This window comes from Lactuca virosa, chromosome 3 (assembly GCF_052849685.1).
Source record: "Lactuca virosa cultivar CGN04683 chromosome 3, Lactuca_virosa_CGN04683_v6, whole genome shotgun sequence".
Classification (NCBI taxonomy): domain Eukaryota; kingdom Viridiplantae; phylum Streptophyta; class Magnoliopsida; order Asterales; family Asteraceae; genus Lactuca; species Lactuca virosa.
In genome coordinates this window covers 370,661,067-370,678,325 of record NC_136428.1, presented here as the reverse complement: position 1 = coordinate 370,678,325, position 17,259 = coordinate 370,661,067, and positions in this window count along the sequence as shown.

Here is a 17,259-nt window from a genome sequence, read left to right as displayed (position 1 = left end):
ACTTGGATTTGGGGAGTTGATGAAGATGACAAAAACTCAAGAAAAAGTTTCTCTATAATGTATCCACCAACAAGTATATGTCATCAAGAATGCTAGTTCTCATCTTGCATGAAATACTTCTTAAGCCTTTAAGCACTTATCACAATTAAACCTTAAAGGAGAAACATTTCTAAAGCACCAAACTCATCACAACACTTACAAAAGATAGGAGGAGAAAAGAGGGAAAAGGCTCTCGGCCCTAGCAAGAGAAGAAGAGAAAAATAACAACTTTTGTGAGTTTTATCTTTCCTTTAAATACTTCCACACTAGATCTAAATCTCATGCTCTTACACAAGTTAAATGTATGGTAAGTTAGAAGCATGGTGTGTGTAAGACTAATACCAACAAGCAACCCTTTGATCATGCCTAATACTTTAGGCCATGTGGAGGAGCGAAGAGAAAAGTGACATGTCTTGTACATTATATATATATAAACTAGTTATATATAAAAAGTCTAGTGGAATCCAAGGAGTCGAAAAACTTGTACATGATTTATTAAATGATACCATATAATTTAATAATTAGTCTCTACTCTCTTGATATATTATTTTCATAAAATATCAATTATTCGCTAACTAATTACAAGAGTTGATTTAATTTATTAATAATCAAATTACTAATAAATAATCAGTAAGTGAGAACTTGCTAAATGTGTGACCCTATAAGATCATATGTTATTGGAAAACATCATTCTAAAATGATTCTTGAGCATATAAATCCAACACTTACTTCCAACGGACATCTACCAAGTCCAAGAATTCAAGCAATGATTGAGCTTCTGTGGGCAATGACTTTTTCAACACATCAACCTGGTTCTCCTTGATATCTATCTTTTTAATAGAAAAATTTTATTCTTCCAAAACATCATGATAATATTCAACCTTACATCAATATGTTTCGTCTTTTTAAAATAGACATGGTTCTTTGCAAGACGCAAAACACTTTGACTTTCACAAACCAAGATAAGCTTATCCACCTTCAATCCAAGACTCTGAACAAGATTGTGTAACTGCATGCACTCTTTTATCCCTTTAGTCATTGACATGTACTCTACTTTAGTTGTAGGCAAAGCAACAGTGGGTTATAACATTGGCTTCCAACTTATAACACATCCGAAAAAAGTAAAGATATATCATGGTGGTTAGAGAATCTCTTAACACACCTTCTTAATCAAGGTCATGAATCAAAATAAGAATTTAGTTCATAAAAATTGATTAGCCTTAAGATATAAGAATAACCAAATCCAAAAGGAGTCAAAAGCTTACACTTTAATTTTGGAAAATACAATTTCAGGACTTTAAAATGATATGAAAACATCCATAAAAATCTTTTGTTACTAATTGTTTTCAAAATCCATTACTTAATCAAGAAAACAACTAACTAAAGTATGTTCTTCATTTTATAGTAAACCATTGTCATGGCATCTATGAGACTAATATAATCATACGGAGAAAAAAAATACTTTGATATCTTTAATATTGATTTGGTTACATCCAAAAATGGTTTGGATAAGACGTATCTATGACATTGTCGTCTTGACCACAAATAAAAAACACATCGCCAAACTCCAAGTGGATGCAATTTTGGAATCAATTGACCAAAAATCTTATGATGATGTGAGTCTTGTTTATTAAACGACATGGTTATGTTTATCTATTTAAACATAAGTTTGAGACCTTTGAGGTGTTCATGACACTCCAGGAAACTATAAGTGGGGCAAGGATCTGTTGGAACTTTCTACAAGAATTATTGATGTATACAAATCCATGGTGTAATAATGATGATTATCAATGTTTTTTAATGCTTCTGTTGCGTGTTTTGGATTATCGTAGTCCAACAACAACATCTATGCACCAAATTATATTTATATTAACACATATTTTGTTTGTTATCAGGTTGCTTAAAGAAGAGTTCGAGTTCCTCATGTCCCTTCTTGCTCTCAGTATGTCGATATCTTCATTAAGGGGCTTCCATAAGCTTTATTTCATGATGTTGGGTTGAATAAGTGTTGCGTCATGGGCTCGGTCCTTAGCCCAGTTTTGCCATCCGGTTGGGCCTGTCCAACTGTGATTGTTTTTGTTTAGGGTTTAGTATTTAAGGTGCATGCATGCAACCTTAGTAATTAGCGCTTTGATAATTATTGTTTTGATTTGTACTACAAAAACCTAGCTCGCCTCTACAGTGGAAGTTCTTTGTCGAGCTCTGCTGAGGCGTGACTACGTTTGAATCATTCAACATTATTTGATTCCATATTGTGTTTTCTGTGTTCGTTTGATTTTATTGTTTAATCTGTTGAAGATCTAATCGATCTAAGAGTTTTTCAACTCTATAATTGGTATCAGAGCAGGAGACTGTGTAATTTATACACATCTCTTCTGTTGAAGAAGATCTTAGGGTTTTCTGCTTAGATTGATATTACTAGAGCCGTCATCTGCTATTGACGTGGTTCTTTAAATATTCGATCTTACCCTAACATTATTTACAAGTCTGATCTTAAGCAGGTATTTAAACAAACATCGACACATCCATGGACGATTCTCAATCAAACCCAATCAACATCTCAAACAGCATAGGATCGACGACAAGGATTCCGATTTTATACACTCAAGATTATGAGGTCTGGGCGCATCACTTTGAAGATTACACGATTGGCTCAGAAGATAATGGATACTTGATCTGGGAGGCGATTGTTGGATTAATGTCTAAGTCCATAACTATAATTGGTAAGACTTGACCCGACCCGGCATGGTCCATTTGGGTTGCATGGCATCATGCATTTGGATAGACTATAATGAGAGAAATAACACTTAAGGTTGGTTAATATATTATAAGTTCTAATATATTAATAAGGTTATTTAATTAGTATTGATCAAGAATTAATTTGGAATTAATTAAGTGATCAAAAGGAGACTAATTAAATATATGGGTTGATTGTGTAAATCATTCATTCTTATATATGTGGGCTTGTGATCCAAGATTCCTTATGTTGGACTAAGTCCATGGGGTGACCCATGGATACTCCATGGAGGTTAAAATCCATGGAGCATAAGGAATGGGTAAAGTTATGAGTTACATGGTGTAACCCTAATAGCCACCATATAAAAGAATCCCATGGCTCAAGAAATCGTGCACTAATGTGTGAGTGTGAGGGCTAGACGATTTCAAGGAGTGTTCAAGTTTCTCTCAAGTTATTCCAAGTGTATTTGGTGTTGTGTGAACCATTTGAGGTGTCACACTTGGGGCACTAGGCACTCAAGCTTCATGAAGACATTCTACATCAAAGAGGTATGTATTCTATCTTGTTATATTTATTATTTTGTATGCTAGATTAGGATAATACCTTGGATGTTCATAATTGTATGTATAATACAGAAAACATAGATCCAAGGTATTTAGGGTTGCATGTACACTTAGGAGTGTTAGAATGCTCATAACCCAACAGTGGTATCAGAGCCTAGGCTTGTTTTCTTGTTATACTTGCAAAAGTAGCTGAAAAATCGAGTTGGATGCATATATTCGATTGTTTTGGCTGGAATTGGACTAGGAACATTACCCTAAGATGTTTTTGGACTTATAAACTTGTTTTTGATGTGGTAATGTTCATGCTAATCCAATTTCTAAGATAATTGTCATAATTTCAAGATTTGTATTAGTTTGTATGTTCATGCTAATTTCTTGAAGATTGATGATTTGAATTATCTTGTTCTTATGAGGTTCTTAGATTAATAGAAAAGTTGTGTGAAATAGTTGTTTTCAATCCATTTTAATCTAAGAGTTGATTCCAAAGTGTGTTTTTGTAACTTGTCCTCAAGTTATATGAAAAGTCACATTTAAGAATCATAAAACTCATAAAAGTTGGCAAAGGTTACAAAATGAAGAGTCTAGTTCTAATTAAATGGTTTTATGACTCCATAAATTGTCCTCAAGTTATGGAGGTTCAAGAGTCTCTTCATTAAATTAAAAAAAAAGTGTAACCTTAATTAGTTCCATAAGTTACAATAAAAAAAAGTTATTTTTTTTATTAATTAGTTTAAAGTCTTCCATAACTTGTCCTCAAGTTATGGAACTTGAAGAGTTTTTTTTTTAATTAAAACTACTTTAAACTCATAAGTTATGGAATTAATTAGTTTTGAATAGTTTCAAAACTTGCCCTCAAGTTTTGGAATTTGAAAAGTTTTCACTTATGAATACTTTAATTCCAAGTTAGCCCTTAGAATTTTAAAAGTTAAAATTCAACCCTTATACTTTATAATATTATAAGTTAATAATATTTATATATATGTATAAGAGTAAAGTCAGTCTTACCGTTAGTAGGCCTCATTCATGAAGCCGGTCTATAAGGGGGGTATAAGGTTACTGCCTATAAAATGGCAGTTTAATGGGTGTCCACTCTCACCCACCGCTTCCTTGACTGGTGGAGGGTCGTTAGCCGAACGGGTAGGACAAGGAGTATAATTCTCCTTTCATTAAAAGTATTAATGATAAATACTAAGTAACTAAACTCTTATTAATACCCAATCTTAGTTACTTAGGAAAATGTGAATTTGGTGCTAACCCATGAAATTACACTTTGCACTTTGCTTAAGTCGTTAGTGGAGCGTGTGTGGTTAACCGGCACACTAACCTGGACTTAACAAGGTAGGCAAAGGGTAACTTAATATTTATCATAGTATCGGTGAAGCGTGTGTGGTTAACCGGCACACTGATTAAGGGGTAAATATTAAGGGTACCAAGTATATTTGCATGGTTATTCACACCTTGTTTTGTGATCCTCGGCATCCCAGTCACAAAACCTGAAGGGCACACTCGAGATTGAAACATGCCTTTGAACAGTTCAATGAATCTCAAAGATCTAGGACTTTCAAATCCAATTAAAACCTAATAAATTATTTCGTTTTTCATGGTGGAAATTGGTGAATCGTCATTCACCTACCTTCAAATATTTTATAGCTTGGATTACGGCATCCCTCTTCTAAGTTATAAAATAGTTTGTTGGGTCCTAGCCTTAATATTTCATACTGGGTGTCATACTAAGGACTTTAAATCAACTATCTTGAATATCTCCCAAAAAGATGTCTGGTCTAGACATTTATGATCTTCCCAAATCTCTTGAAACAAGCTTTCCTAAATGAAGATGATGTCCCATGGATATCATACTTCTTTCACCTCCTCCAATTATTCTCCCTAACCCACAAGTTCCTAAAAAGTTTAAGGTCACTCAAGCCCCATTGGCAAGGCAAGGTCTAGGTGTGATCACATCTTGGAGATGTAGTCACATATTGACAAACCGGGAGAGTTGGGTGTCAAAGTCTTGAGAAAGTTGGTGGCTCAACTACTTTCTAAGTCACATAGTGAGTTCTTTTGGGAATCCTATGAAACAGACTAAGACAAGAACCTTAATGATCTTATCTATTTGCTAAGATCAACTTCCTAAAACGCTATGGACATTGACAATGATGACATTGGATATCCAGTAAAGCTCTCTCTTCCCAATGGAAAGGGATCGGCCATAGTCAACTCGGTTGACTCAATGGTAAAGAGAAAGGCGAAGTCTGAGATAGTCCCATTATCAAGGGTCCATAGGTAACTATTGCCAAAGGAAGGGGCATTGGTTACGAAGCTGCCAAATTTACCTAAGGATGTTAAAGTCAATAAGTTTGGCTCTACTTCAGGTAAAGTCCATTGTCTAACTCTATTAAGTACATGCTGATTCTGATCGCGAAGATGGATTTCAATCGCATGGTTCGGTGATCAGAATTTTGGGCTATTACTTAAGAGTTATGATATTTATATTGCTTAGGAATAGATAACAACAAGTTTTTCATATGGATTGTAAGGATAAGTTTTTCCGCAAAGTTTTAAAATAAAAGAAAAAGGTTTTGATTTTATTTATTTTAAGTATCCTTACAATGGCATTTGTGAAAAGTTGTTGCTTATAAGATTCCATTGATAGCAATATTGGAAAAATGGATTTGATTCTTTCGGTTGTGGTAGTGTCTAATATTACCAAATAAGGAAAGATTCTCATCACCCAAGGTTCAATTGGACCGAAACTTGGAATCATGCAAGTTGTATAGTATGATGAATGAGAACTTTCAGCTTGGAAAATTAAGACTAATTCCTTATGTGAATAAGGAAAGGACTAAGGGATCGAGTACACATTCTTGTGCACTGGTCAAGTCCACCACAAAAGATCAAGAAGACTATTCGTCATGATTTACTTAAGTTCAGTAAATATGGTTATACTTATAAGTTTAAGTATAAGTCTGTAGCATTGGAGAAGTTTCAATGTGAGACAGAACGAATAAGAAGAATCAAAGTATGGCAGAAAGATAAAAGTTTCTCAAATCTGAAAAGATGGGAGAGTACTTTAGTATCATGTTTATGATCATCTTAATGGTTAAGATACCATATCACAATTGGTCCTCTAAAGTCATCTTAGTGCATTCTTATGACTAAGAAGAGGAGTCATGAATTGTTGAAATGGTTAAATAAAAAATATGAGTCATACTTCGTTCCAAAACAATTCTTAGAGTCATACTCCAAGATTGTAACTTGAGTGACATATCTTAAAGAGGGTTTGTTAACACTAGTCAAATGTAAGAGTAAAAGGTTATCTACTCTTGTACATTTGAAATTGGTAAGTTGTGATGTTTTGGATAAAACAGAGACCAACTTAGGCCAATTGTGTAAAGTGTTAGTCTTGATAAAGAATCCGCACTATCTCTTGAATATTTGACAAGGGAGTCTTATATGTCAAGAGGACAGTGGGAGTCTTAAAGCTCTCGAAAGTTTCAAGACTTAATCAAGAATAAAACCTAAAGTCCTTCACTAGCACACGACTTGAGGTTTATAACCTATCGTGTTGAAATTTTTGTGCCTATTCAAGTTGGCTTTGCATAGGAGTTCTGAGAGTTCTCAATTGGTTGTACAACTACTTGGAAGCAATGGCAGGCACCTGAGCTGCCAAATGGCAAGAATTTAAGATTGCACAAGTTTAATCAATATGAGTTTGGATTTGTCACTAACCTTGTCTTGTGATTATGGTTTTGACAAATTCACATGAATAAAAACACATACACTATTAAATCTAAGTGTCATAAGATTTCTCTCCGATTCATGAAAATGATGGTGAGGAAACACTTTCACTAAGTAGATTTTAGCTAGATAGCAATTGTGATATTTGCATTCTCAAAGTCGTTAGTGGAGCGTGTGTGGTTTACCGGCACACTAACATGGACTTGTGAGAAGTGGCAAAGGTCTAAACAATTGAGACTATGATTACGACATCCCTTTTCATAGTTCTAAAATTGTTTAGACACACATGTGAGCTATCTAAGAGAGGTGTATGATTTTGATAAAGTTTTATCAAAACAATCTAGTATCAGAAATCTGAACTTTGGTAAGAAAGTCAGCTGATTTCTGAGTACATGTCAAAGCTAGTGGGAGCATAAGTGTTATGCTAATAATCATCATGTTAGTGGGAGCATGATAATTTTGACAAAGGTTGCAAGTTAGCAATGTTAATTATAGAAAACAAAAGTTTCAATTCGTGAGGTTGCAGGGGTTGAAAAAGTTTTTTTGCTATAATTAAGGGAGAGGAAATTATACTTCATTTCAATTCTAAAAGCTTAGATTGAGATTTTAATCGTATTTAATCAAGGATATATATATGAATTTCATGTTGGAATGGCTCAACATAAGGAAATTCTATATATGGGTCCATTATTTGCGTTCTAAAATTCGATTATGATTACGGCATCCCTTTTCATAATCTGAATTTTGAGAACTTGGCAAATTGAAATGGAAATATTATAGCAAAAGACTGGTTTAGTCTTTATGTGAGACATCATGAATCGTGTCCCATATGCTTCGGATATAGGATCGATTACATGTGCTATATTCATCCTTTCTAAAATTTTCCAAATGCCTGGGGCATTATGAAGGGAAAAGGTCTAGAATTGGATATGACTAAAATGATTAAGCAATTGTCGAGGACAATCTAAGGTTTACCAAAGATTGGTTGCTCAAGGACAGTTGGAAGTATAATGTTAATTCTGGAAGGACCATATTGACATAATCTGTAAGGAGGCAACTCTTGTTCAGAAGTGATAGTCAAAATGGAATATGGAAATGTTTCAAAGTTAGAAATTATTCAATCTGTGTAAGATTAGGAAACTTAATGAAAGAAGGATGTTTCCAAGGAGCTGATCTCCTTTGGAATGCTCTGTAATGATTGTTGTCAAGTCTTTCTGACTTCGTGCATAATCATTAAGAGGATCAATGCATATAAGTTTAGAATCTAACATATTTCAGTAAATGACATGAATTTGGAATTCTTGCATTTGCAGTAAGGATTTGGGACTGTGAAAAGAGGATCATTGGAGTGATGTTCAATTGATCTATTTTACAAAGTAAAGATCATAGACAAACATAGTATGCATACTTGGTGTATGGCATGACTAGTGTTTAGAAAACATAGTGTACATGCTTGGAGCATGGGACAACTATTGTTTTAAATTCAAGTATAAAGTTGATAAAACCGAAACAATGAATAATGAGTAATCAGTATGGTGATAAATAAAAGTGTTTATTTATATTCATAGGGTTTGATACCATATTTGATTCATTTATTCTTGTGCATGTTTTGACTTCCAGAATAAGTAAGTCGCTCTTCCTGAATGATTAAGTTATTCAAACCATCCACATTCGGTCATATGTTGGAAGTAGATATGAATCAAGACTATCATGGGTTGGTTTGTAGAGGTCCAAGTTGGTGGACAAAAGTGGTGCTACAACACTCATGAGTGCTCATAAGTTCTGAGTATTGGATTCAACCCGCGCTCATTTGAATCACTTCATGGATTTTATCACGAGTGATCATGAGACGATAATATCTTATATTCTTCAAACCTAGAGATATGAGTTGTTACTATGAGTTGGTTATACATTGATTGCACGAAAACGAATTGGTAACTCGATGTTATAAAACGTGCCTTTGTGTATGATTCAACAAGTAGTAGAACAAGCCATATGAGTCGAAGTTTATCCATTCCTTTTACCTTCGAGATAAAAGCGATATCTGTGGGCCCCTCGATGATTTAAAGATGATACATGTGAGTGCTTGGCCAAGCCAGGACTGATTTGATTTGTTCAATCAGAGAGTCATCATGAATCGGAAATCGGGAAACAACAAATGGACAGAGAGAATGATTGATAATCCATGTCTCAGTCCATATGATATCTAGAATGGAGGAATATATGATCCCTTATCTAATGGACAAGTCATTGACAAAGGTCAGAGTTCATCGACAAGGTCAGAGTTCGACAGAAGCTTTTGAGAGCTACGATTGCTGATCGGTTCCTGAAGTCATACGCAATAATAGTTTTAGACTTATCCAAGTGGGAGACTGTTGGATTAATGTCTAAGTCCATAACTATAATTGGTAAGACTTGACCCGACCCGACATGGTCCATTTGGGTTGCATGGCATCATGCATTTGGATAGACTATAATGAGAGAAATAACACTTAAGGTTGGTTAATATATTATAAGTTCTAATATATTAATAAGGTTATTTAATTAGTATTGATCAAGAATTAATTTGGAATTAATTAAGTGATCAAAAGGAGACTAATTAAATATATGGGTTGATTGTGTAAATCATTCATTCTTATATATGTGGGCTTGTGATCCAAGATTCCTTATGTTGGACTAAGTCCATGGGGTGACCCATGGATACTCCATGGAGGTTAAAATCCATGGAGCATAAGGAATGGGTAAAGTTATGAGTTACATGGTGTAACCCTAATAGCCACCATATAAAAGAATCCCATGGCTCAAGAAATCGTGCACTAATGTGTGAGTGTGAGGGCTAGACGATTTCAAGGAGTGTTCAAGTTTCTCTCAAGTTATTCCAAGTGTATTTGGTGTTGTGTGAACCATTTGAGGTGTCACACTTGGGGCACTAGGCACTCAAGCTTCATGAAGACATTCTACATCAAAGAGGTATGTATTCTATCTTGTTATATTTATTATTTTGTATGCTAGATTAGGATAATACCTTGGATGTTCATAATTGTATGTATAATAGAGAAAACATAGATCCAAGGTATTTAGGGTTGCATGTACACTTAGGAGTGTTAGAATGCTCATAACCCAACATCGATCACAGTCGGTCCATTTGTTCATGCGAGTACCTCAAGAGTTGTCAAAACTCAAAAGGAATATAATCAACTGATAAGTGACGTGATAGATATACCTCAAGATGAGAAGGAAAAGTTTCAATGCAATATCAAAGCTTTAAGGATGATAAGGTTTGCATTACAGTCAGACACGTTTCGGTTGGTAAGCTCTTGCACGACAGCAAAGGAAATATGGGTCAGGTTGAAGGAATTATACTCTATAGATGAAGATCTTGAGCATTCCATCCAAACACTGTTGCTCTCAGAATTTGGTGATTTCAAGCAGAAGCCTGAAGAGAAGCTTATTCAAACCTTCGATCGCTTCAATCATCTCTTAAGTAAGATGATCAAGCATGGGATCGAAAGGAAGGTCATTGAACAAAAGGTAACATTCATGAATGGTCTTAGATCAGAATGGATGGCTGCAGTGTCAACAGTAAAGGCTCATGAACAGTTCAAAAGTTATTCTCTTGCAAAACTGGTAGGGATACTGAAGTCGCATGAGAATGCCTTGACTAAAGAAACGAATGTGGTTTCTAGCATGTGATCCTTAGCCCTAATCTCAAAAGGTAAGAACACTGCTGAGGAAGAAGAAGATTTAGATCTATCCGAATATGATCTAACAAGCGAAGACTATGCTCCGATGGTGTCAAATCCTAAGAAATTCATCAAGAGAAGGTTCTCAACAAACAAGAACCGAAACTGGCAAGGCAGTTACTACGCGGAGAAAGCAAAGGAGGAACCGAAAAGTGTTTCTCAGACGGAAGAACCAAAGAAGGAAGCGAAGCTTGGAGGTGACTCTGGCTTCACCTGTCACTACTGTGGAGGTAAAAATCACTTCGCTAAAGATTGCATGCTGAGAAAGATGACTGAGAAGAACGAGGATGAGGACGAGGAAGCGAACCTCACAAGGCATTTGGAGGAAATTAGGAAGAAGAAAGCAGGATCTAACAACACTATGAATGCTCTCATTGTGCAGGGAAATGTTGCTGATGATGAATTTGGAGGTGTTGAAGTTTGGTCGAATGATTCAGAGGACGAAGAAGTGAGGAAGCCGACTCATGGCAAGGCTCTGTTGGTGAAGGAAGAGAATACTGCAGGAAGGTATTTGATGGTGACTTCTGGAGTGTCACACATGCGATGCTATACCACTGAAGGGGGACATGATGAAGATAATGAGAGAGAAGACCGCTGTTTTGCAGCGAAACCTGTCAGTCAGCAGATCAACGAATGCGACGAGTTGATCCCGAAGGTACAATCTATTCTTATCTCTCTAAAAATCCCTATCACCAACTATGAAAAGGAACTCAATGGATTAAAATCCAAATTTTCTAGTCTAAGTGGAAGTTTAACTCAAAATCGCGTCACAAACTCTAACCTAACTGATCAAATCAGCAGGGTGTCATCGAAGAGTGAGGAGAGGCGAATGTGGATTGAGCAGAAGGAGAAGGAGTTGATTAGATCTAGGGACGAAACAATTTATTTGCAAAGAGATAATTTGAAGCTTTTAAAACAACGAAATGTTTTTTGCTTAATTGCTAAGCGTTTATATACCAATATTACTCAATTACATATCGATTGTGAAATAGGGAAGAAGATACATCGTATGATTTTACCCTTCCTTGAGTTAAAGGAGGATGAAATCAATGCCGATGCATATGATTGCGAAAATGTTGTTTCTTCTGAGGATATTTCTCCTGCTTATAGAATTGTTCTTGACAAAATAGTGTCCTTCATAAAGTCCAAAGACCATAAGGACATGCTCAAAAATTTGTTGGATGAAAATGACAAATTGAAAATCCAAACCGAAACTGTACATAAATTTGTCTCGTTGAATGCTAAGTTGAGTTCAGAAAATAAGATCGATGTTGAAAATACTTCTGAATTCGATGAGGATGATGATATGAGCGTCATTTATGTGGAAGATGAGGTTGACTGTTCAGAATTTGTCAAAAGCGAACCCGAAACTAACAAAAATCTTATTTCTGAAAATTCGGTTGAGTTCGCTCGTTTGTCCAAAGATAAGACCAAAGTCCTTAAAGAGAAGGCCGTAGTGTATCAAAAGGTCCAAACGACTCCAAATCAGGTGTACAAAGTTAATGGAGTTACTCAGCAACAAACAGCCGAACTAACGGCAATAGTAGCAGAAGATAATGCTGAAGGATGGGATGAGTATTTCTGGTCAGCACCTATTGATAATGCCGATGAAACAGTAGGTCTGTCGCAGAAAACATCGTGGAGAGTAAAAGGAAGGTATGTGGCAGAACCACTTAATGATCTTTCTCGTTTTGATGAGCCTAGCACAAGTGGTACCAAAACGCCTTCAGATGAACAAGTCGTAGTGTCAAGCGAAACCTCCTCACACAAGAGCGAAGCCTGTGTTCAAAAATCTGAGAAAAAGGCCAACATCCACAGAAATCCTAAACAGGTGAAAGAACGAAAGCATCAAAGGAATGTGAGGTACAAGAAAAACCTCACTGAAAGGAAGCAGTTCTGGCGATCTCGAAATCCCAACTACGTTCGCTATGAAAAACCTTCTAATCAAAAGGTGGAAGGAAAAGAAAACTCCAACATTCACACTCAGCATGGAGCAAACAACCGAAGACAGAGTTTCGGTTCTCAAAATCAATCTAACCGAAAGAAGAGTTTTGGTCCATCAAAGAATATCTACCGAACTCAAGGTTTCGGTTCTCGAGAGGAGAAAAACCAAAAGAGTGGTTTCGGTTCTAGACTAATCAGCGAGAAGAACCGAAGGGAAAGTAATTATGGCTCTCATCCACAAAAGAGCTATATCTGAAAAGCTAACTCCGTTTCCAAATCTCATTTCCCTAGTTCTAACCATCACTCACAGAATGATCAAAAGGGAAAAGAAAAACTTTGTTCAGAAAATGAAAAGAATTCGTCAATCAAGCCTGATGTTGATCGAAAGTACGCTAACGTAAAATACACATATTCGGCAACACCACCTAAAGTGCTTAAATCAGATAAAATCAAAGTTTTCACCTTAAAAAGAAAAGATGAAACAACGTTAACAAAAAGAACCTTTTTAGTTGATGTTTCGCTTACAATTCCCTACTCTGTAAAAGTCTCACGAGGACCCAAGAAACTTTGGGTTCCTAAATCTGCTTAAATTTTGCAGGTTATACGTGACGAGCAGTTTGACGATGAATGGTACATAGACAGTGGCTGCTCGCGTCACATGACAGGAAGAAGGGAAGAACTGAGGGAGTTTCGGTCCCTTACAAATGGTGGAAGTGTCAAGTATGGTAACAACTCTTATGGCACGATCAAAGGTTATGGTATGATTACCAATGGCGAGTTCTCAATAAGAAAAGTGGCGTATGTTGAGGGTTTGCAACACAACCTTATCAGTGTTTCTCAACTGGTAGTTGGTACTGGGCTAAAGGTGTCATTCGACGACGAGGGATCAGAGATTATTGAAAAGAAGTCAAACAATATTCTGCTCAAATCAAAGCGAAAAGGAGAGATGTACCCTCTGAATCTCAATCCCATACGGGGAAAACCGGCAATCTGCTTGCTGTCAAAGGCTCATTCAAACGAAAGCTGGCTATGGCACCGAAGACTTTCCCATCTGAATTTTAAAGACATCAACAAACTAGTACTTGGAGATCACGTTCGAGGTCTTCCTGTTCTGAAATTCGATAAAGAACACCTGTGTGTTTTGCATGTGAAATGAGAAAGCAAAGTCGACAGAGTCATCCTTCTCGCATCAACACAAAAATTATCGAACCACTTGAATTACTTCATGTTGATCTATGTGGTCCTTCATCAATCGAAAGTGTTGGTGGGAACAAGTATATACTTGTTGTAGTGGATGACTTCTCTCGATTTACCTGGGTATTCTTTTTGAAGCAGAAATCGGAGGCCACTCCTCAACTTAAACTCTTTATCAAGCAAATTGAAGTCCAGCTAAGAAAGGTCGTTCGTAACATAAGAAGTGACAACAGATTGGAGTTTAAGAATAAAGAATTTGAAGAGTTTCTTGCAGAGAAAGGAACCACTCACAACTTCTCGGCTCCGTATACTCCACAACAGAATGGTATTGTCGAAAGGTGAAACCGATCTCTGTGTGAAGCAGCCCGAACTATGTTGAGCTTCGCTTCATTACCTCTGTATTTCTGGGTTGATGCCATTGCTGCTGCATGCTTTACGCAGAACAGATCCTATCTCAACAAAAGCTTTTCAATCACTCCATATGAGATCTTAAACAACCGAAAGCCAAATGTCAAGTTTTTCCATGTGTTCGGTTCAAGATGCTTCATCTTTAATTCAAAGGAGCACCGAAATAAATTTGATGTGAAAGCAGATGAAGGAATCTTTCTGGGTTATTCCTTAACCTCAAAAGCATATAGGGTTCTCAACAAACGTTCAAAGAAAATCGAGGAGACCTATTATGTTACCTTCGACGACAACTACGTCAGGAGACTCAAAACCACCGAAGGTTTTGTGGGGGATATATTTCCAAGTTCTGGTCAAGTTACAATACCTATTTCGAACCTTTTTGAACAATACATGCTGCTGTTTGATGAGCCCGAAAAGGCCATTCTCTCTGAATCCAAAGCTGCAGACAACAAGGTAGACAACTTGAAGAAAATAATCGATGAAGTTGAAGCGAATATGGAAGAAGAACAGCCTGTGAAATCCAACAAGCCGGACACAGGTGAACCTCAAAAAGATTGCTCTCAAGCTCAGGGGGAGGGTTCGCCTGATCTTCCTAACCAAGATCCAACATTCCAGGGGGAGTGCTCTACAACCGAAAGCCAACTTCAAGGGGAAAATTCTGAGCCTGAAACTGAGGAAGAATCATCGTTCGAAGTGAAAGATTCTAATCCTGCAACTGAGGAAGTATCATCGTTCAAAGTGAAAGATCTAATCCTGAAACTGAGGAAGTATCATCGTTTGAAGTGAAAGATTCTAATCCTGCAACAGAGGAAGTATCATTGCTCGAGGGGGAGAACGCGAACATAAACGATGATGATACTCAGTCGGAGTTTGAAGAAGAAGTAAACTCTGAACTGGATCCTTCATTCGATCCAAATTATCCTCCGCTCATTAAATGGACAAAAGATCATCCCCAATCGCAAGTTATTGGTGATTCCACGGAAAAAGTTCTCACACGATCTCAGCTAAAAGAGAAACGAACAACACTTTTCTCTAAAGTAGAATTTTGTATGTTTAACTCTTTTGTCTCAAAAGTCAAACCGAAGACAGTCAAGACTGCACTTGATCATTCTGATTGGGTACAGGCAATGCAGGACGAACTACATGAATTCGAACGAAATAAAGTGTGGAGACTGATTCCAACACCAAGGGATGCCTCTGTGGTTGGTTTAAAATGGGTATTCAGGAATAAAATGGATAAGGAAGGGAATGTGATACGCAACAAGGCGAGGTTGGTCGTGAAAGGATACTGTCAAGAAGAGGGCATAGACTATGAAGAGACCTTCGCTCCAGTAGCACGGTTAGAATCTGTTCACATTTTTCTTGCCTACGCTGGACACAAAAACTTTGAAGTCTTCCAAATGGACGTAAAGTGCGCCTTCTTAAATGGTGAACTGGAAGAAACTGTGTATGTAGAACAACCACCGGGCTTTGTGAACGAAAAATATCCAGATCATTGCTACATCTTGGACAAGGCTGTCTATGGTCTCAAACAAGCTCCACGCGCCTGGTATGAAACTCTTACCAGATTTTTGAAAATGTCTAAATTTAAACAAGGTTCGGTTGACCCAACCTTCTTTCGCAAGAAAGAGGGTAACCACCTTATGATCGTTCAAATTTACGTTGATGAGATCATCTTCGGCTCCACAAATCCTAGCTTAATTGCTGAATTTAGGAAGCTGATGGAAACTAAATTTGAAATGAGCTCAATGGGTCCTATTAACTTTTTCCTTGGTCTAAATATAAGACACGGACCCGAAGGCATTTTCATTAATCAAGAGGCCTACACGAAGACATTGCTTGCCAAGTTTGGAATGTTGGGAGATTCAAAAGTGAAGGTTCCTATGGCGTTTGACACAAAGCTAACACCTTCTCTGGACAAACCGGCTGTTGACGTGACTCTTTATCGTCAGATGATAGGATCTCTAATGTATCTCACTGCTAGTCGGCCAGATATAATGTTCTCTGTTTGTTATTGTGCCAGGTTTCAAGCAAATCCTCGTGAACCACATCTGTTGGCAGTAAAGAACATATTTCGGTATCTAAAACGAACTACTTCTCTCGGGTTGTGGTACCCGGCCAACTCAGGATTCTTTGTCCAAGCATTCTCAGATGCTGATCTTGGGGGATGTGGTGTAGACCGGAAAAGTACCACTGGAGGATGTCAATTTTTGGACGGCAAACTCGTAAGCTGGTAATCTAAGAAACAAACATGTGTTTCTCTCTCCACTGCCGAAGCAGAATACATTGCCGCAACATCATGCACATCTCAGGTCATCTGGATACAAAGTCAACTTCGTGACTTTGGCCTGAATATGAAGAAAATCCCATTATATTGCGATTCCGAAAGTGCAATTAGGATTTGTCACAACCCAGTGCAACACTCAAATACGAAACACATAGCACTGAGGTATCATTTTATCAAAGATCATGTGGAAGACGGTAATGTTGAAATTCATTTTGTAAGAACCACGGATCAACTAGCAGACATCTTCACTAAGGCCTTGCCTGAAGCAAGCTTTAATAAAATATTGCATGGCCTAGGAATGATGGAAGCTGAACCCGTACCGAAATCTCCTGTGTTTCAATAAAAGTTAGAAGCGAAATAGAGCGAACGCTCGGTCCATTTCAGGTTCGGTTCTTCTGGAACCGAAATGCACCGAACGCTCGGTCCATTTCGGGTTCGGTTTCACCGGTCTCGCTTCGCCTCTAATTTCTGTCGTATGGTTTCGGTTGTATAGTATGTATACTATTTTCTTAGAACTTTCTTCACATATTTCTTTACGTATTTCTTTTATATTCTTCTAAAATCCAAAAATATTTTTATTTCTGTTTTTAATTCTTTTTCAGAAAA